General features: G+C 41.9%; 1 long non-coding RNA gene across 1 annotated transcript in view; it reads left to right on the top strand.

Annotated features, from left to right (window-relative positions):
• LOC132440012 (uncharacterized) overlaps window positions 1–21,695 on the top strand; it is a 401,492-nt gene that overhangs the window by 351,521 nt on the left and 28,276 nt on the right. The window contains exon 3 of the long non-coding RNA XR_009522480.1: window positions 898–985. This is a non-coding gene — a long non-coding RNA (uncharacterized lncRNA). The remainder of the gene's footprint in view (window positions 1–897; window positions 986–21,695) is intronic.

A 21,695-nucleotide genomic window follows, 5' to 3' on the forward strand; every position in this document is an offset into this window, starting at 1 on the left:
AAGTCTTAAATGTTCTCATCACAAAAAAGAAATGGTAATGATGTGATGGAAGTGTTAACTAACACTATGGTGGTAATCATTTTGCAATATATAAGTATATCAAATCAACACACTGAACACCTTAAACTTATACAACATTAATGTCAATCATATCTCAGTAAAGCTGGAAGAGATCTTTTTAATTAAAAAATCACTGTTTTATAAATTAGCTCATTTTATTCTCACAGCAACTTTATGAGAAAGAAACCATTACTATCCATGTTTTATAGGTAAGGAAACTAAGGTCAGAGAATTTGAAAAAACTTTCCCAAGGTCATACATACTAAAAAGGGAAAGAAATGGGATTCAAACCCAGGAAGTCTGACTCCAGAAACCATACTCTCAACACATTCTACTGTTCTGTTTTCAAATATTCTGGAACTAAGTGCTTTTCAGAACTTTAGACTTTCTAGCCAGACAATGTCAAAACTCCAAAATGGCATTGATAAGCCCTTAAAGGAAAACATACCTGACCAGAATCCTAGGGATGAGGGAGGTGACTCATCATCCCTAAGTAACTGAGTGGGAAAGACACCGAAACTTCTTGAAACATTATAATACACATCCCCCACTGTGACACCTCACCTCACCCAATACCTCTTGCTGAAACCCCAGAAGTTAAGGGCAGGCACCTGGAAAAGCCTCAAGGGACCTAGGGAAGTCTGGCTTCCAGTGTTGAGGCAGACTCTACTTCCAACACGGGTAGCTGCCCCACTTTAGGACCACCATACCTGCTGCTTCGTGGCCTTAGATCTGAGAAGTAGGAAAAACATAAAATCTTCATACGCTGAGCACACACTTCATAGGGAGAAGCAAAGTTCAGATCAAAATAGCTGACTTGGCTTTCTTATTTTCCAGAGCTGCCTGAAATGTATCTCATGAGGAATTCAGCCATCTCTGAAGGACTTCTTTGGGAAGAGAGTGAGTCAAGACCTCCAGAAGCCAGGTAGGGTGATCCATCATCTCGGTTTGCCAGGGACTGGGGGACTTCTAGGGACACGGACTTCGATTGCTAAAACCAGGACAGTTGATCACCCTTCACTCTTGTTAGGGTCAGCAAGGACCCCTAGGATTCTTCTTCATTCCAGCACATTCCATTCATGCCAAGCTGTGCTACTCACAGATACAGAGGCATCCAAATGTGTTTTCTGATGGTGAGCATTTTATGTTGACTCCCCCTTCAGCTATTCCTGCTATAACCCCAGCACCCATTTCCTTAGAATGGCTCCTTTATTCACTGAGCTGGGCTGCTTAAATAAGATGGGATTATTTTCACTAGTTGGTGCCTCCCAGCCAGAGGGGATGTAAAGCTTCCCGGCTTGTTTAGAATTTAACCCCATCTCTTTGAGCTGCTGACTTTCTGAACTGGTCACCAGATAGTTTGCTATCAACCTGGGATAAAGATGCCAGACATGAATAATGATGCATTTCACCATTTTAAAACTTCTCAGTTACAAAGCAGTAGCTGGAACTGGCCCCGATGAAGAGTTTTGACTAATTGTTTTTCATTAAGTTTTTCAATCCCTTACATAATCAGCTTCTCAGAAGCACGTGTCTTGTGGGCAGGACCACCCAATGTTCCCTTGGAAACCTGAAGACGGGGTACCTTAGTGCATGAGCATTTAGAGTGCAGTCAGTCCCATTTAAAATTCCCCATTATAAGTAAAGCTAAGCATGTAGTGACAGGCACAGCCCCTGCTTATAAGAGATGGTGCAGTCTAATTAAGGAACTGCACACACACACACACACACACACACACACACACACACACACACACACTCCTGCAAGCCCCAGGGATTACATATGTCAGGAGCTGTTAGTACAGAAACTCATTTCTGACAGAGGAGGAGGGGAACCAGGTGTGAGTTCAAGCACCAAAGTCTCTGCCAACTGCAGCAGTTCCCTTCCAAACTGACCTCCTGACTTTGTGCCTTCTACACTTTGGGAAGGCATCTGGATGCCCTGGGGTTGTCCCATGTGGAGGACTGAGTGACTCAGCCTTGGAAAGTGTGTGCAACCCCCCACCTTCTCCTCTACACTGCTCACATCCACCCATGCAGTTCAGCCCCAGGGACATTGCTGCTCTTCTGTCTGGCAAAGGTGCCTGCTGGAGGCCCATGGTCTCTGATTCCTGTGATAATCTCTAGGTCTATCCATGTTGCTGCAAATGGCATTATTTCATTCTTTTTTATGGCTGAGTAATATTCCATTGTATATATGTACCTCATCTTCTTTATCCATTCCTCTGTCGACGGGCATTTAGGTTGCTTCCATGTCTTGGCTATTGTAAATAGTGCTTCAGTGAACATTGGGGTGCATGTATCCTTTCAGATTATGGATTTATCTGGATATATGCCCAGGAGTGAGTGTGCTGGATCATATGGTAGCTCTATTTTTAGTTTTTTAAGGAACCTCCATACTATTCTGCATAATGGCTATACCAATTTACATTACCACCAACAGTATAGGAAGGTTCCCTTTTCTCCACAGCCTCTCCAGCATTTATTGTTTGTAGACAGTCATTCTTAAATTTTAGCTTTCAGAAGATCCCTTGGAAGGATTTTAAAACACAAAGTAGGTCCAGGTGTGGGACCAGAGAATTTGCATTTTTAACAAGTTCACAGGTGGAGCCCATGGGTTCCGGAACCACACTTTAAAAGACATGGGTCTACAGGAAATAATCCATATAACAATAAGTTCCTTCTGCAGACCCAGCCCACACAGAAATTGTTGTGAAGTGTCATATACCAACACACCCAGATGGTTGTTGGAAAAAGAGGGATGGAAACTCACAACCAACATTCAATCAACTAACTACCAAGTACTTATTACACAGCTACCATGTGTAAAACTAGGTCCTAAATTCTGTAAAGATTAAAAAGAAATGTCAAATTTAAATTGGAAAAATCTTTCTAGAGGCCATTTAGTCAATATATATAAAAAGCCTTAAAGCTTGCCACTTTTTCACCAAGCAATTCTGTCTAGGAATTTATCACAAGAAAATAATTTAAAATGCTGACAAAGATTAAACTAAGGAAATGTTTACTGAAGCTTTTTTAAAGTGAAAAGGTGAAAATCTGATCAACAAACATAAATGTAAATAACAAATACATTATATTCTCTCTCATGCACATCGTCTCCCTCCCTCCCTCCCTCTCTCCCTCTCTCCCTCTCCCTCTCTCTCTCTCTCTCTCTCTCATACACACACACACACACACACACACGCACACACACACACGCACACACATACACATGCACAGGCACACTTCCTCCCATGTTTCTCTGGACCAATGGTTCTCAAAATGTCTCGTCACATTTTGAGATTTTTTTTTTTTGCGGTACGTGGGCCTCTCGCTGTTGTGGCCTCTCCCATTGTGGAGCACAGGCTCCGGACGCGCAGGCTCAGCGGCCATGGCTCACGGGCCCAGCCGCTACGCGGCATGTGGGATCTTCCTGGACCAGGGCACGAACCTGTGTCCCCTGCATTGGCAGGAGGACTCTCAACCACTGCGCCACCAGGGAAGCCCACATTTTGAGATTTTTAAATGTCTTTACTTGTCACAGCTCAGGAGAAGGAGTGCTAATAGCATCTAGTGAATAAAAGCCAGGGATGCTGCTAAATATCCCACAATGCACAGGATGGCTCTCACAACAAAGAATCGTCTGGCCCAAAGGATCAGTAGTGCCGACCATGAGAAACCCTGATCTAGCCTCACTTGCCAGAGGAGTCTAGCAGAGCCACATTGACTATGATGACTATTTCATAGAATCAGGCCCCCGCTACATAGTGAAGGGCTTTATTCCCCTCAGAGTCTCATGCTGTTATTTCTGTGTCTCAGGGACTGTCTCAAGTGAATTCATGCATGGTTCATGTAGGCTTTCTCCCTCAGCTTCTGCCCGTGTTGTGGCAGCTCAGAGAGAAATCTCTTGGGAGCAGCCACTCACCTCGCACAGCTGCTCATGCCCCCCCAGGGGATGATGATGAGGCCTAGTGCACCACCATCTGGTGCCCCCATAGCTGGCTGATGCTGTCCTCAGTGTCAACATGGCCTTAGCTCTGTAGAGTCTAGTTACCTGGAAACCAAAGCACTGCCATTGGCCGGTCTCGCACAACACCCTATGAGAAGAGTTCCTTTGGCTTCTGCCTGCAGCAGCTCTCCAATACAAGCCTGTGGGGCCTGGCCAGCAGATGAAGACCTGGAAGAAGACTACATTATCCTCTCATATCTCAGGTACCTAAGCCAACCACTCTTCTCCTCCTATGGACAAAATTCTGCAAGCAAATAAACATTTGCAAATCGATATACACACACGAAGAGTAAATACTGTGAGTTCAGAGAAAGAGACAGTTATTCCAGTTGACATTCTCTATGGCAGCCCGGAGAGTCCCCTCGCCACCAGCCACATGGGCCAAGCTAATTCCCGTTCCTTTGCCTTAGCTTATCCTCCAACAGAAGATCTCCCTACCTCCTTTCTGCCTATGTAAATCTTGCTATCTTTTAAGACCTGGTTCTCATCTCTTCCAGGAAGTTTTCAAAATCAGCTTGAATGGTTTTCGCTGTAGGTAGTAGAATGTTTAAAACAATTAGTGGTCTTATTATTTCACATAAAAAGAAGCATGAAACTAGAGAGTTCCCGAGTTGAGAAATTCAACAATTCAGTGGCTTCTCTCCAATTCTCTTGATTTTGTCTCATGATCACAATATGGCTGTCACAGCATCTTATCATCATGAAAATATCAAAAGACAGGAAGTAAACAAGAGGTTCCCTGCCTCTCCCTTGCCTGGGGTATAAGAAAGAATTTGATTAGAAGCCTTTTTCTTTCTTGTCAGAGAGGAAATTCTTTCCCACAAGTCCCCAACAGATTTATCTTTATATTTCATTGGCCAAAACTAAGCCAGTCATTGAGATGATGGTGATTGCTTCAGACATACCATGGGTCGTTCCTTGGGCCTGGAGGAGGGACCCATCTTACCTTAGTGCATTGCTGCTCAATGAAAAGAAAAGCACAGGTGCTTTGGGAGTACACAGAAGGAGACTGGCCAGGCCCTTTAGAATGCAGAGTAGGACCATACTATCTTGGATGCTACACATAGTAGCAGCAGAATTATTTGAACCTGTTGATGACAAAACATATCAAGAGAGATACATATTTAAGACCAACAAGTTCTCCTTTCTTTCCCATCATTGACCATGCAAGAAGCTCAGTGAAAGTTGCCACAATAGAGAGAATATTGAGAGTTAACATTGAGTTAATATTGAGAATAGTGACAGTTAACAAACTTAGATTTGAGTTCCACTCCTGACACTGATGAATGACCTTGGACAAGTCATTTACTCTCTCTGAGTCTTAATTTTTGTCACTTCTGGCAGTCTGTTATTCTTAAATACAGAAAATGGCACCTTGGGAAAGCTGGAAGCTGAAAACAAAAGTGTCTCTCATGGGCTGCCCCCCACTCAACCCTTCACCCTTCCTCAGCCTCGTCCATAATGGAATATTACCATGAACCACGGTCATGTCTATTCAGAGTTCCAGCAGAAGCTGAACACTCAATATTGAAACACTGAATCCTGGCCCTTAGGTACATTGAACATAGCAGCAAGGGCCAGCCAAGAGTAGAAATATTTAGAATGTCAAAGTCACCAAACTCAAGAAAAGGATCCTATTCAGGGCATCGGGATTTTTTTTTAAAGACTTCATCTTTTTTAGAGTAGTTTTAGGTTCACAACAAAATCGATAGGAAGGTGAGAGATTTCCCATATCCCTCCTGCCCTCACACATGAAGAGCCTCCCTGATCATCAAGATCACTCCCCAGAATAGCGCATTTGTTATTAATGATAAGCCTACATTGACACATCGTTATCACCCAAAGTCTACTGATTACCTTAGAGTATACTTTGCTGTTGTACATTCTATGGGTTTGGAAAAATATATAATGACATGTAGTCATCATTATAATATCATATAAAGTATTTTTACTGCCCTAAAGATTCTCTGTGCTCCACCTGTGTATCGCTCTTGTCTCTCCCCCACCTCTGGCAGCCACTGATCTTTTTATGGTCTCCATAGTTTTGACTTTTCCAGAAAGTCATATAGTTGGAATCATATAGTATGTAGCCTTTTCAAATTGGCTTATTTCACTTAGTAATATGCATTTAAGTTTCCTACATGTCTTTTCATGGCTATAGCTCTTTTTTATGAGAATTGTTAGGATTTACTCTCTTAATAACTTTCATCTATAGATCATACAGTGGTGATGACTATAGTTACCACATTGTACATTACATCCCTAATACTTATTTATTAGTACTGGGGGGACCTTATAACTGGAAGTTTGTACGTTTTGACCACCTTTCTTCAATTTCCACTCCTCCAACCCCTGCCTCTGGTAGCCATAAATCTCATTTCTTTTGCTACGAGTTCTTAAAATTTTAATTAGATGCTACATGTAAGTGAGACCATACGACATTTGTCTTTGTCTGATTTATTTCACTTAGCATAATGCACTAAAGCTTCTTCCATGTTGTTGCAAATGATGGGATTTCCTCATTTTGTAGCTGAATAATATTTCATTGTATGTATAAAACAATTTCTTAATCCATTTATCCATCAGTGGACACTTAGGTTGCTTCCATGTAATGGCTGTTGTAAATAATGCTGCTATGAAGATGGGGATGTAAATATCTTTTTGAGTTAGCTTTCTTTTCCTTTGGACATATGCCCAGAAGTGGGATTTCTGGATTATATGGTAGTTTTATTTTTAACTTTTGAGGATCCTCCATACTGTTTTTCATAGCAGCTGCACTAGTTTACAACAGTGCACAAGGGTTCCTTTTTCTCCACATCCTCGCAAGCAATTTTTTTCTCTTGTCTTTTTGATGATGGGCATTCTAATAGGCATGAGGTGATATCTCATTGTGGTTTTGACTGGCATTTCCCTAATTACTAGTGATGGTGAGCATCTCTTCATGTATCTGTGAACTATTCACCTATCTTCTTTGGAAAAATGTTGTTTAGGTATTTTTACCCTATTTTAATTGAATTATTTGGTTTTCTGCTGATGTTACTTGAGTTCTTGATATATTTTAGTTATTAATCTCTTATAAGATATGTGATTTTTTATGCTTTTGTTGCTTGTACTTTAGAAATCATATCCAATAAAATCATTGACAAGATCCATGTCAAGGAGCTTTTTTCCTATATTTTCTTCTGGGAGTTTCATGGCTTCAGTTTCAGGTCTTATATTTAAGTCTTTAATCCATTTTGAGCTAATTTTTGTGTTTCATTTTTTGACATATGAATATCCAATTTTGAGGACCATTTATTTATTAAAGTCTTTTTTCCATTGAGAATCCTTGGATTCCTTGTCAAATATTAGTTGATGTATGTTTGGGTTAACTTGTGGGTTCTCAATCCTGTTCCATTGATTTATTTTTTATAAATAAGGTCCTGTTTTTATCCAGGACCATACTCTTTTGATTTCTATACCTAAAGAGCATAGCTTGAAATCAAGAAGACTGATGCCTCCTGCTTTGTTCTTTTTCAGGATTGCTTTGGCTGCTCTGGGTCTCTATAGTTCTCTATATAATTTAGGATTGTTTCTTCTACTTATATAGAGTATGCCATTGGAATCTCAATAGGTATTACATCGAATCCATAGGTGGCTTTGGGTAATATGGACATTTTAACAGTATTAATTCTTCCAATTCATGAATCCAGTATACCTTTCCATTTTTGTGTTTGCTTTGATTTCTTTCTTTTTTAATTTTACATCTTTATTGGAGTATAATTGCTTTACAATGGTGTGTTAGTTTCTGCTTTATAACAAAGTGAATCCGTTATACATATACATATGTCCCCATATCTCTTCCCTCTTGTGTCTCCCTCCCTCCAACCCTCCCTATCACACCCATCTAGGTGGTCACAAAGCACCTAGTTGATCTCCCTGTGCTATGCGGCTGCTTCCCACTAGCTATCTATTTTACGTTTGGTAGTGTATATATGTCCATGCCACTCTCTCACTTTGTCACAGCATACCCTTCCCCCTCCCCATATCCTCAGGTCCATTCTCTAGTAGGTCTGTGTCTTTATTCATGTCTTACCCCTTCTTCATGTCTTTATTCATGTCTTACCCCTTCATGTCTTTATTCATGTCTTACCCCTTCTTCATGACATTTTTTTTTTCTTGGATTCCATATATAAATGTTAGCATACAGTATTTGTCTTTCCCTTTCTGACTTACTTCACTCTGTATGACAGACTCTAGGTCCATCAACCTCACTACAAATAACTCAATTTTGTTTCTTTTTATGGCTGAGTATTATTCCATTGTATATATGTTCCACATCTTCTTTATCCATTCATCCGATGATGGACACTTAGGTTGTTTCCATCTTCTGGCTATCGTAAATAGAGCTGCAATGAACATTTTGGTACATGACTCTTTTTGAATTATGGTTTTCTAAGGGTATATGCCCAGTAGTGGGATTGCTGGGTCATATGGTAGTTCTTTTTGTAGTTTTTTAAGGAACCTCCATACTGTTCTCCATAGTGGCTGTACCAATTCACATTCCCACCAGCAGTGCAAGAGTGTTCCCTTTTCTCCACACCCTCTCCAGCATTTATTGTTTCTAGATTTTTTGATGATGGCCATTCAGACTGGTGTGAGATGATATCTCATTGTAGTTTTGATTTGCATTTCTCTAATGATTAATGATGTTGACCATTCTTGCATGTGTTTGTTGGCACTCAGTATATCTTCTTTGGAGAAATGTCTATTTAGGTCTTCTGCCCATTTTTGGATTGGGTTGTTTGTTGCTTTGTTATTGAGCTGCATGAGCTGCTTGTAAATTTTGGAGATTAATCCTTTGTTGGTTGCTTCATTTGCAAATATTTTCTCCCATTCTGAGGGTTGTCTTTTGGTCTTGTTTATGGTTTCCTTTGCTGTGCAAAAGCTTTGAAGTTTCATTAGGTACCATTTGTTTATTTTTATTTTTATTTCCATTTCTCTAGGAGGTGGGTCAAAAAGGATCTTGCTGTGAGTTATGTCATAGAGTGTTCTGCCTAAGTTTTCCTCTAAGAGTTTTATAGTGTCTGGCCTTACATTTAGGTCTTTAATCCATTTTGAGCTTATTTTTGTGTATGGTGTTAGGGAGTGTTCTAATCTCATACTTTTACATGTAGCTGTCCAGTTTTCCCAGCACCACTTATTGAAGAGGCTGTCCTTTCTCCACTGTACATTCCTGCCTCCTTTATCGAAGATAAGGTGACCATATGTGCATGGGTTTATATCTGGGCTTTCTATCCTGTTCCATTGATCTATATTTCTGTTTTTGTGCCAGTACCATACTGTCTTCATTACTGTAGCTTTGTAGTATAGTCTGAAGTCAGGGAGCCGGATTCCTCCAGCTCCGTTTTTCATTCTCAAGATTACTTTGGCTATTCGGGGTCTTTTGTGTTTCCATACAAATTGTGAAATTTTTTGTTCTAGTTCTGTGAAAAATGCCAGTGGTAGTTTGATAGGGATTGCATTGAATCTGTAGATTGCTTTGGGTAGTAGAGTCATTTTCACAACGTTGATTCTTCCTATCCAAGAACATGGTATATCTCTCCATCTATTTGTATCATCTTTAATTTCTTTCATCAGTGTCTTATAACTTTCTGCATACAAGTCTTTTGTCTCCTTAGGTAGGTTTATTCCTAGATATTTTATTCTTTTTGTTGCAATGGTAAATGGGAGTGTTTTCTTGATTTCACTTTCAGATTTTTCAACATTAGTGTATAGGAATGCCAGAGATTTCTGTGCATTAATTTTGTATCCTGCTACTTTACTAAATTCATTGATTAGCGCCAGTAGTTTTTTGGTAGCATCTTTAGGATTCTCTATGTATAGTATCATGTCATCTGCAAACAGTGACAGCTTTACTTCTTCTTTTCCGATTTGGATTCCTTTTATTTCCTTTTCTTCTCTGATTGCTGTGGCTAAAACTTCCAAAACTATGTTGAATAAGAGTGGTGAGAGTGGGCAACCTTGTCTTGTTTCTGATCTTAGTGGAAATGCTTTCAGTTTTTCACCATTGAGGATGACGTTGGCTGTGGGTTTGTCATATATGGCCTTTATTATGTTGAGGAAGTTTCCCTCTATGCCTACTTTCTGGAAGGTTTTTATCATAAATGGATGTTGAATTTTGTCAAAAGTTTCTCTGCATCTATTGAGATGACCATATGGTTTTTCTCCTTCAGTTTGTTAATATGGTGTATCACATTGATTGATTTGGGAATATTGCAGAATCCTTGCATTCCTGGAATAAAACCCCACCTGATCATGGTGTATGATCCTCTTAATGTGCTGTTGGATTCTGTTTGCTAGTATTTTGCTGAGGAATTTTGCATCTATGTTCATCAGTGATATTGGCCTGTAGTTTTCTTTCTTTGTGACATCCTTGTCTGGTTTTGGTATCAGGGTGATGGTGGCCTCGTAGAATGAGTTTGGGAGTGTTCCTCCCTCTGCTATATTTTGGAAGAGTTTGAGAAGGATAGGTGTTAGCTCTTCTCTAAATGTTTGATAGAATTCGCCTGTGAAGCCATCTGGTCCTGGGCTTTTGTTTGTTGGAAGATTTTTAATCACAGTTTCAATTTCAGTGCTTGTGATTGGTCTGTTTATATTTTCTATTTCTTCCTGATTCAGTCTTGGCAGGTTGTGCATTACTAAGAATTTGTCCGTTTCTTCCAGGTTTTCCATTTTATTGTCATAGAGTTGCTTGTAGTAATCTATCAAGATCTTTTGTATTTCTGCAGTGTCAGTTGTTACTTCTCCTTTTTCATTTCTAATTCTATTGATTTGAGTCTTCTCCCTTTTTTTCTTGATGAGTCTGGCTAATGGTTTATCAATTTTGTTTATCTTCTCAAAGAACCAGCTTTTAGTTTTATTGATCTTTGCTATCGTTTCCATCATTTCTTTTTCATTTATTTCTGATCTGATCTTTATGATTTCTTTCCTTCTGCTAACTTTGGGGTTTTTTGGTTCTTCTCTCTCTAATTGCTTTAGGTGCAAAGTTAGGTTGTTTACTTGAGATGTTTCCTGTTTCTTAAGGTAGGATTGTATTGCTATAAACTTCCCTCTTAGAACTGCTTTTGCTGCATCCCATAGGTTTTGGGCCATCGTGTCTCCATTGTCATTTGTTTCTAGGTATTTTTTGATTTTCTCTTTGATTTCTTCAGTGATCACTTCGCTATTAAGTAGTGTATTGTTTAGCCTCCATGTGTTTGTATTTTTTACAGATCTTTTCCTGTAATTGATATCTAGTCTCATAGCATTGTGGTCAGAAAAGATACTTGATACAATTTCAATTTTCTTAAATTTACCAAGGCTTGATTTGTGACCCAAGATATGATTTGTCCTGGAGAATGTTCCATGAGCACTTGAGAAAAATGTGTATTCTGTTGTTTTTGGATGGAATGTCCTATAAATATCAATTAAGTCCATCTTGTTTAAAGTATCATTTAAAGCTTGTGTTTCCTTATTTATTTTCATTTTGGATGATCTATCCATGGGTGAAAGTGGGGTGTTAAAGTCCCCTACTATGATTGTGTTACTGTCAATTTCTCCTTTTATGGCTGTTAGCATTTGCCTTATGTGTTGAGGTGCTCCTATGTTGCGTGCATAAATATTTACAATTGTTATACTTCTCTTGGATTGATCCCTTGATCATTATGTAGTGTCCTTCTTTGTCTCTTGTAATAGTCTTTATTTTAAAGTCTATTTTGTCTGATATGAGAATTGCTACTCCAGCTTTCTTTTGATTTCCATTTGCATGGAATATCTTTTTCCATCCCCTCACTTTCAGTCTGTATGTGTCCCTAGGTCTGAAGTGGGTCTCTTGTAGACAGCATATATACGGGTCTTGTTTTTGTAACCATTCAGCCAGTCTATGTCTTTTGGTTGGAGCATTTACTCCATTTACATTTAAGGTAATTATCGATATGCATGTTCCTTTTACCGTTTTCTTAATTGTTTTGGGTTTATTATTGTAGGTCTTTTCCTTCTCTTGTGTTTCCTGCCTTGAGAAGTTCCTTTTGCATTGTTGTAAAGCTGGCTTGGTGGTGCTGAATTCTCTTAGCTTTTGCTTGTCTGTAAAGGTTTTAATTTCTCCATCAAATCTGAATAAGATCCTTGCTGGGTAGAGTAATCTTGGTTGTAGTTTTTTCTCCTTCATCACTTTATATATGTCCTGCCACTCCCTTCTGGCTTGCAGAGTTTCTGCTGAAAGATCAGCTGTTAACCTTATGGGGATTCCCTTGTGTGTTATTTGTTGTTTTTCCCTAGCTGCTTTTAATATTTTTTCTTTATATTTAATTTTTGATAGTTTGATTAATATGTGTCTTGGTGTGTTTCTCCTTGGATTTATCCTGTATGGGACTCTCTGTGCTTCCTGGACTTGATTAACTCTTTCCTTTCCCATATTAGAGAAGTTTTCAACTATAATCTCTTCAAATATATTCTCAGTCCCTTTATTTCTCTCTTCTTCTTCTGGGACCCCTATAATTTGAATGTTGGTGCATTTAATATTGTCCCAGAGGTCTCTGAGACTGTCCTCAATTCTTTTCATTCTTTTTTCTTTATTTTGCTCTGCAGTAGTTATTTGCACTATTTTATCTTCCCGGTCACTTATCCGTTCTTCTGCCTCAGTTATTCTGCTATTGATCCCTTCTAGAGAATTTTTAATTTCATTTATTTTGTTGTTCATCAGTGTTTTATTGCTCTTTAGTTCTTCTAAGTCCTTGTTAAATGTTTCTTGTATTTTCTCCTTTCCATTTCCAAGATTTTGGATCATCTTTTCTATCATTATTCTGAATTCTTTTTCATGTAGACTGCCTATTTCCTCTTCATTTGTTAGGTCTGGTGGGTTTTTGCCTTTCTCCTTCATGTGCTGTGTGTTTCTCTGTCCTCTCATTTTGCTTAACTTACTGTGTTTGAGTTCTCCTTTTCGCAGGCTGTAGGTTCATAGTTCCCGTTGTCTTTGGTGTTTGCCCCCAGTGGCTAAGGTTGGTTCTGTGGGTTGTGTAGGCTTCCTGGTGGAGGGGACTAGTGCCTGTGTTCTGGTGGATGAGGCTGGATCTTGTCTTTCTGGTGGGCAGGTCCACGTCTGGTTGTGTATTTTGGGGTGTCTGTCACCTTATTATGATTTTAGGCAGCCTCTCTGCTAATGGGTGAGGTTGTGTTCCTGTCTTGCTAGTTGTGTGGCATAGGGTGTCCAGCACTGTAGGTTGCTGCTCGTTGAGTGGAGCTGGGTTTTGGCATTGAGATGGAGATCTCTGGGAGATTTTTGCCATTTGATATTTTGTGGATCTGGGAGGTCTCTTGTGGACCAGTGTCCTGAAGTTGGCTCTCCCACCACAGAGGCACAGCCCTGACGCCCTGCTGGAGCACCAAGAGCCTGTCAACCACATGGCTCAGAATAAAAGGGAGAAAAAAAGAAAGAAAGAAAAAGATAAAATAAAATAAATTTATTAAAATAATTATTAAAAAAATTTTTAAGTAATTAAAAAAGAGAAGAGAGCAACCATACCAAAAAACTAATCCACCAATGATAACAAGCACTAAAAACGATACTAAAAAATAAAAATAAACATAACTGGACAGACAGAACCCTAGGACAAATGGTAAAAGCAAAGCTATACAGACAAAATCACACACAGAAGCATACACATACACACTCACAAAAAGAGAAAAGGGGGAAAAAATAATATATCTTTGATCCCAAAATCCACCTCCTCAATTTGGGATGATTCGTTGTCTGTTCAGGTATTCCACAGATGCAGGGTACATCAGGTTTATTGTGGGGATTTAATCCGCTGCTCCTGAGGCTGCTGGGAGAAATTTCCCTTTCTCTTCTTTGTTCGCACAGCTCCCGGGGTTCAGCTTTGGATTTGGCCCCACATCTGCATGCAGGTCGCTGGAGGGCGTCTGTTCTTTACTCAGACAGGACGGGGTTAAAGGAGCCGCTGATTCGGGGGCTCTGGCTCACTCAGGCTGGGGGGAGGGAGGGGTACGGATGTGGGGTGAGCCTGTGGCGGCAGAGGCCGGCGTGACATTGCACCAGCCTGAGACGCGCCATGCATTCTCCCGGGGAAGCTGTCCCTGGATCCTGGGACCCTGGCAGTGGCGGGCTGCACAGGCTCCCCAGAAGGGAGGTGTAGATAGTGACCTGTGCTCGCACACAGGCTTCTTGGTGGCGGCAGCAGCAGCCTTAGCGTCTCATGCCCGTCTCTGGGGTCCGTGCTGTTAGCCGCGACTCACACCCGTCTCTGGAGCTCCTTTAAGCAGAGCTCTTAATCCCCTCTCCTTGTGCACCAGGAAAAAAAGGGGGAAGAAAAAGTCTCTTGTCTCTTCAGTAGGTCCAGACTTTCCCCGGACTCCCTCCCGGCCAGCCGTGGTGCACTAACCCCCTTCAGGCTGTGTTCACGCCGCCAACCCCAGTCCTCTCCCTGCGCTCAGACCGAAGCCCGAACCTCAGCTCCCAGCCCCTCCCACCCCGGCGGGGGAGCAGCCTCTCGGTCTGGTGAGTGCTGGTCGGCACCAATCCTCTGTGCGGGAATCTCTCCGCTTTGCCCCCCGCACCCCTGTTATTGTGCTCTCCTCCGTGGCTCCAAAACGTCCCCCTTCCACCACCCGAAGTCTCCGCCCATGAAGGGGCTTCCTAGTGTGTGGAAACCTTTCCTCCTTCACGGCTCCCTCCCACTGGTGCAGGTCCCGTCCCTATTCTTTTGTCTCTGTTTTTTCTTTTTTCTTTTGCCCTACCCAGGTACGTAGGGACTTTCTTGCCTTTTGGGAGGTCTGAGGTCTTCTGCTAGCGTTCAGTATGTGTTCTGTAGGAGTTGTTCCACGTGTAGATGTATTTCTGATGTATCTGTGGGGAGGAAGGTGATCTCCGCGTCTTACTCTTCCGCCATCTTGAAGCTCCTCCTCCTCCATTGAATTCTTAAGTTCAGTTATTCTATTTTTCAACTCTTGGATATTTGTTTTTGTTTTATTATGGTTTCTCTTTCTTTGTTGAACTTCTCATTTTGTTTATTCATTGTTTTTTTAATTTTTACTTGTCCATGTGTTCTTGTAGTTAACTAAACTTCTTTAAGAGGATTATTCTGAATTTCTTGTCCGATAGTTCATAGATCTCCATTTTTTGAAGGTCATTTACTGGAGCCTTATTCGTTTCCTTTGGTAGCATCATATGTATCTAATTTTTTATGATCCTTGATTCCTTACATTGGTATCTATGTATGCTCCTCTTCCAGACTTTACAGGTTCACTTTGACAGAGACAGTTTTTGACCAGTCAGCTCGGATTGGGTTCTGGGTGTGTCTGCTAGCAATTTCCTTGGGCAGATGGGGCCTGCTATTAGGATGTAATTTTGGTTAAGGCAACTATTTGAGCTCTGAGTTTGGTATGAGGGGTGTGCCACTGGCTGAGGACAGCTGGATAAAACTCTACCTTGGTTCCCTGCCCAAGTGAGGCTGTAGGATGGGCTCTGCAGTTGCCTGATTTCTCTGGTAATGCTTACTTAGATGGTCATGACTAGGTACTATACTCACTGGTAGGTGGGGCTATGAATTAATTCCCTTCCCTGGCAGGGCAAGAGGACAAGACACAGGGCCTGTACAGTTTGTTGTTTGGAGACTGGAATCAGGCAAGTGTGTGCACTGAATTTCCTGACAGGTGAGGCCACTGGTTTTTGCTCTGCAGATGGGGAAACTAGATACAGTGCTCTCTGTACAAGTGCCACTGTAAGCGGGACTGTTGGATGGGCCATGCAACCTCCTATGTGCTCTGGTTAAGTTCCCTGATTGGGCAGTCGGAAAGCTGTTTTCAGCAATAAGTGGGGCTGTGAATTAGTTTCCCTGCCTAGGCATAGCAGTAGAAGCAGCTCTAAGGGCTTTTTGTTTGTGGTCTTAACTCAAGCTGACCCATGCCCCAAGTTCCCTGGCTGAATAGGGCCACTGGCTTGGCTTTGCAGACTATCAGCTCTGCCTGCCCATCTCTTGGCTTGAGCATTGCTGGGTTACCAACTTCCAGGTGTTCTCTGTGGCACTTCTGGTCAGATGGGGCCAGAAGCCAGGCCCCACAGCAGATGAGACCACGACTCATTTCCCTGCCTGGATGGGACAAGGAGGGTCCACTCCAGGAAACTCACAATTTTTCTGAACTGGCTTTCCAGTCAGGAGGCACCAGGAGCTACCCTCTACCTCAGGTGAGGCTATGGATTAATTCCCCTGCCCGGGTGTGGAAGGGGAACCCTCTACACCTGATACTGGCTTTGCTCTGGGGACATCAGCTCTGCCCAGTCACCTTTCAGCTGAAGTGTTGCTAAGTTACACAGGTCTCTCCAGCCCTTCTGGTCTTTTGGGGCCAGGAGTCATGCCCGCAGCATCAGGTGGGGCTGTGACTCAGCTCTCTTGCCTGGATGTGGGAAAACCAGTCTCTAGTGCCAGCAAAATTCCTTGTTTGAGGACCTAAATCAGGCAAACCTGCACCCCACTGAGTTCCCTGGTCAAAGTGTACCCCTGACTTGATTCTTCAGATGAGCAAAGCTGCTGTTTTGGGACTTTACAGGAAGGAACTTGGTCGGCCAAGACTTGAGTGCTGGTTATTGCAAGCCCCTCCCCTCTTCTCCCTCACAGTCAGATTCCCAGTGGTTGAGCCCTGCAGTCCCCATGGGGCAAGACCAGAGAGTAGTGGCTCCCACCAAGCAACCCACAACACTGGGGAGGCTGGGTGAATGTCCCTCCCAGATTCTCTCTTCCCACTGGAGGAATGGTAGACTCAGGGGAGACCTCTCCACATGGTGCTGCCCTGGCCTGGGGGCGGGTGGGGGCAGTGTGGTCAGCATGTAGCCACTTCTTCCCTTTCTGTGCAGTCTGTCTTGGTCTCTGTGGTGCAGGGTGTGCTTCAACCTCATCCCCATGTTCTAGGATTCTCTCAGTGGTGTGTTGTCAGTGAATAGTTTTCAGTTTTTCTTCTGTGCGAGGGAATGAAATCAGGGGTGACCTATGTTACCATCTTGGTGAAGTCACTTTTCAGCCCTGATGAATATTACATTGTCTGAATGTACCATGGTTTATCTGAGTTTTTAAAGCTATCATGTGACTGATTCAGATTGACCTATATGCCTCCCTCCAAATACCTGTTTCTCTGTCACTCAGACGTAGTCACACAATTATCATCATCGCTGCTCCCATTTGTTAGTGACCTCCTATGTGCCAGACATTCTGCTGAGAGCTTTGCACATCCTTACAACAGTCCTTTAAGTTGAATTTTATCATCAGTTCATTTCTACATATGAAGAAACAGGTTTAGTGATGGTGAGCAGAGTACCCAATGTCACACACCTAAAGTGGACTTGACTAGAATCCTATCAAATGCTATTTGGTCTCAAAAGTCATCTGTCTTGTTCATTTTTCCATTCTCAGAATATGTTGCACAGCGTGGCACACAAGAGCTACTTATGAAATAATTTTGTAATGGATTGATACAAATTGTACTTGTCCTGGTTGAGCTGTTGTTCTAATAGAATTAAAAGTGAGGGTGTGTTCCATATTGTCTGGGAGATAGATGCTTTGTGGCATATCATTTCCATCTATCTGTTTCATAGATGGAAAACTTGAGGCCAATCAAAGTTAATTGCTAGAGGAGATTAGAGCTGTGAAAAGAGCTTAGACTTCCTGGTTTCTAGTACGAACCCCTTCTCGGGCCAGTGAAAGTCCTCACTGCTAAGTCTGTTATTTAGCAGATCTGACTCCCAGTACACTCCAGAATGATCTTCACCTGCCAGCTACTACCCCAGTTGCTCTATTGATGTTTCATTTTTGTTCTATATCCCCTTTCCAGTTTGAAGCTATTCTCACTAATTCTTATCAGTTTGATCATTTGGTCTTTGACACACATCAGACCAAATATCAGATATTCACAGAGCAATTATACAGATGGGCCATGCTGTGAAATGACACAGAGCTGCAGCAGAGCATGCTTTTTGTCCATTTCAAGAACAACAGATTCTGCATTTGGAAAAAAAAAATTGTATCTCATATGTCTTGCATCCTTCTACTTCCTGCCTTAGTTCAGTCACCTCCAGGATCTCCTCCACTATAACTGGGTATGAAATGATATTTACTGAACAGCAGCACAAGAGAAATGCTGGTCATTTCCGCTTCTCTGTAGCCTCTCCTTATTTTCCATCAAGTACCCTTGAACTCAGTTCATGTTGGCAAATATTTGTTGGACATTTACTCTTCCACTCATTGTCTTAGGCACCATCCTAGGCACCAATGAGGAAATAGAAAGAAGAATGAAAGCTAGCATCTATCCTCAAATTGTAATACAAGGCAGCATTTGATCAACCATGTGAGAGAGGTACACAGAGTGACAGGAATTCAAAGGAGGAGTGAGATGCTTCTACCCAGGTAATCAAGAAATCTGCATGGTGGAGCTGCCTTTTGAATTGGGCCCTCAGAGACAGATAAGATTTCTCCAATCAGTGAGTGTCAGGGAGGGCATTTCAGGCTGAGGGAACATGGTCATGGACTCATAGACATGGAGAATGTGCTCAAGGAATGTCCAGCTGTTTAATTAGGCTGAACAGAAGTGTGTGTCATGAGTCTTGGGAGATAAGACTAGAAACAAAGTGTGGAGTGTCTTAAAAACTGTGATAAAGGACTTGAACTGTGATCTGAGGAACTGGGGAGTGTTGAGGTGGGGATAACTTTCCTGTCCATCACTGTATATTTCTAGGTCAGCTGACATCTGGGGAAAAAGTGTTATTGGATGTTCTTTCCCATATACTCCTCCCTGTAGCTCCTCCCAACAAAAGGAAAAGTTAGAAATCTAATTGCAGAGCCTTTTATCACTCACTGGATCTGTTATTTCTAGTGGGCTAGTGCCAGACTTCGGCTTGCCTCTTGTCATTTCTGGTCCCTGCCCAGCGGGCCCTCTTTTCACTTCCTCTTCCCACTTTCTGTGATGTGTACCCAGGGCTCGGCCCCTAGGAATGAACTCAGACTGTGCTCCATCAACCCAGCCATCCAGTGGCAAGGGGGGAAGGAATACATACCTCACTTTACCTCTTGGTTCAACCGTGTTCCCAAACTCAGTTTTATCAGAGAATCCTCTTTGGGAAGGGGAATTGGAGTTAATATTAGGCATGTACTCAGCTGTTAATAAAAAGAAGCACTTCATTTCCCATTTAGATACTATTCCCTGAGGCCTTCCTCTTCTGTTCTCACTTTCCTTTCTGAGGGAGCCAAACCATCCTCCTGATAATAAAAGCAGGGACATCTAAGCATCAGCGTCCGTACTTCCCATTCGTCTTTCACTGCAACCCAGAGAGTACGTGTCTATCACTTCCTCATCCCAGGGTTCCTTCAGGCAGCAATGCTGTTAAGTATAACTGGGAAGCAAAATGGATCCGCAACTGCATAGTATTCTTAATACCTTCCCTGACTTCTATGAAAGTGGTAAAAAAAAAAAAAAAAAAAAGGCTGTGAGATGTACCCAGGAACCCTATGATCACACATCCATTTAACTCTGTTTACAGAACTCATATTATTTCCCTCAACGTCATTTTTTTCTATCTGCCGATAAATGGCTCTTAAATCCTAGAATTCCCATCTCTGGCATTAGATGTTTACTTCATTTCCGTGTAGGCGATTTTCTCACGGTCACGTTGCTAACGCGGAGGGGCCCCACTTGTCACCCGTGTCCTACCCTTTTGGCAGAAGCACATCTATTCCATTAACCTTCACGGTGTCCTCGGCTTACCTTAGTTTGTGGTTGCACAGCTCAAACGTTCTGCAGATCCCTCTCCTTACTTTGTTTCTCCACAAGATCTTTTGTAATCTGTACACATTACTCTGAATCCACAGGCTTCACTCATTCTTTTCTTCTTACTAACCCTGGTACATTTCTCCTTCCAACTCAGGATTATCAGTCTGATCAACGCTACCTTCTCAGTAGTGCGCACCTGTCTTCCTAAATACCTTAGCTTCCTCCAAAAAGGTGTCGTTCATGATATTTTCCTATTTATTCTTCTTGTCTTTTTCTATTATATTACACTGCAAAAAAGAATATAATACTAATAGGATAATTACTAAGATCCTGTTTTTATAATCCCTCCCTCTAAATTCTTTAAAATATTAACTGTCCCAACCCCGTCTTCCAAATGGTGCTCTGGAGTGACCTCAGGGCACTGCAAGGAGGGCTTCACTTCCCCCAAAGCGATCCAGTAAAAGCCTCATCTCCCTGATAATTATGTCAGAATTGGGCCCTGACTTGCCTCAAATCCACATAGATCTCTATAAAAGTGTCTGGTTCGAGGCATCTATGATGTGTGTCCAGTGTGAGTTTCTGAGGCTCTGTTAATTTCTGTCCTGGATGGCATTCACACAGTATCTTAGCTCAGACTGTCAAAGCCTAAGTTACCAGGGTCATTTACTAATAAAAAGTGATTTGGATCACATGGTGGGTTACAAAAAGCCCAGCAAGGCCCAAACATACACCCAGCTGTCCTGTGAGGACAGGGTACCCTGGAGTGGATGAGGGGCACATGGCCCTCCCACACGTGACACCTATCCTGAATCTCTTACTCTATAAGGTCTTGACTCAAGTTGCAGGCTCAGTTGCTTGAGACCCCCCTACCTATATCAGCAGTAACCAGAGTATGTAAAGAGCAATTTAGTAGGTCATAATGATGACGGCTGCCTTTCGTTAACCACTAACCATGTGGCAGAAACTGTGATAGGTGCTTCACACATGCATTATTTAACTTCACGGTGATCATCAATCCTCCACAGAGAAGGCCTCTTACGGGGATGAAGCAAGTACCTGGTTCCCTGGTACCATTCAAAGTTTTATGAAAACCATACTGAAAATCTTTTCTAGAAAGCACAATGGCCGATGCCTAATATGCCACCATTGGTTCTTCATTCCTTTAGATTAAGTCATGATTAAGTCATGATTTCTGGCAGCCACTTTGAGAATTAAAAGAAATTCTTGCCATTCACACCTAAGCAGCATTTTTTCCCCTCTCTTCCCCAGGTGACCTTATTTGATTTGAAAGCAAAACTAATTTGTTGAGGAAGGGGACAGACACATGTTGGGGAATCCATAAAAGTAGATGTAGGAGGGGAAGCTGGAGGCTCTAGAAGACCAAGGGAAACCTGAGTGCAGAGCCTGTCAGGGATGAAGTATTTATTCTACAGCTTTTCCCACAGATAACTTTGCTTCTCTCCTATGCAAAAGAACTAAGCATGCAAAGAGTAGGTGAAATAGTTATAACAGGAGAGATTTAACTGGGATATAAAGAAGAACTCCCTCCTAGTAGTTTTTGTTCACTGATGTTTGACCACTGGGAAGCGGAATCCCAAGTCTCTACCAGCTTTGAGCCATCTTTTCCATTTCCACATGTGTTTCCCACTTCCTTTTGGGTCTTTGCATTTTTCTTTCTAGAGAAATACTACAAACAACAGAGCTTGTTAATAGTCTTAGATTATAGCTTTAGGAGGCATCTTGATTATAATTCCTTTGGAGCATGTACTGCCAAGAGAAATCTCAAGCAAATGCCATGCTGTCCATAAATTGACCATGTAAAGACGGGTCTGCCTCT

Source organism: Delphinus delphis, chromosome 16 (assembly GCF_949987515.2).
Source record: "Delphinus delphis chromosome 16, mDelDel1.2, whole genome shotgun sequence".
Classification (NCBI taxonomy): Eukaryota; Metazoa; Chordata; class Mammalia; order Artiodactyla; family Delphinidae; genus Delphinus; species Delphinus delphis.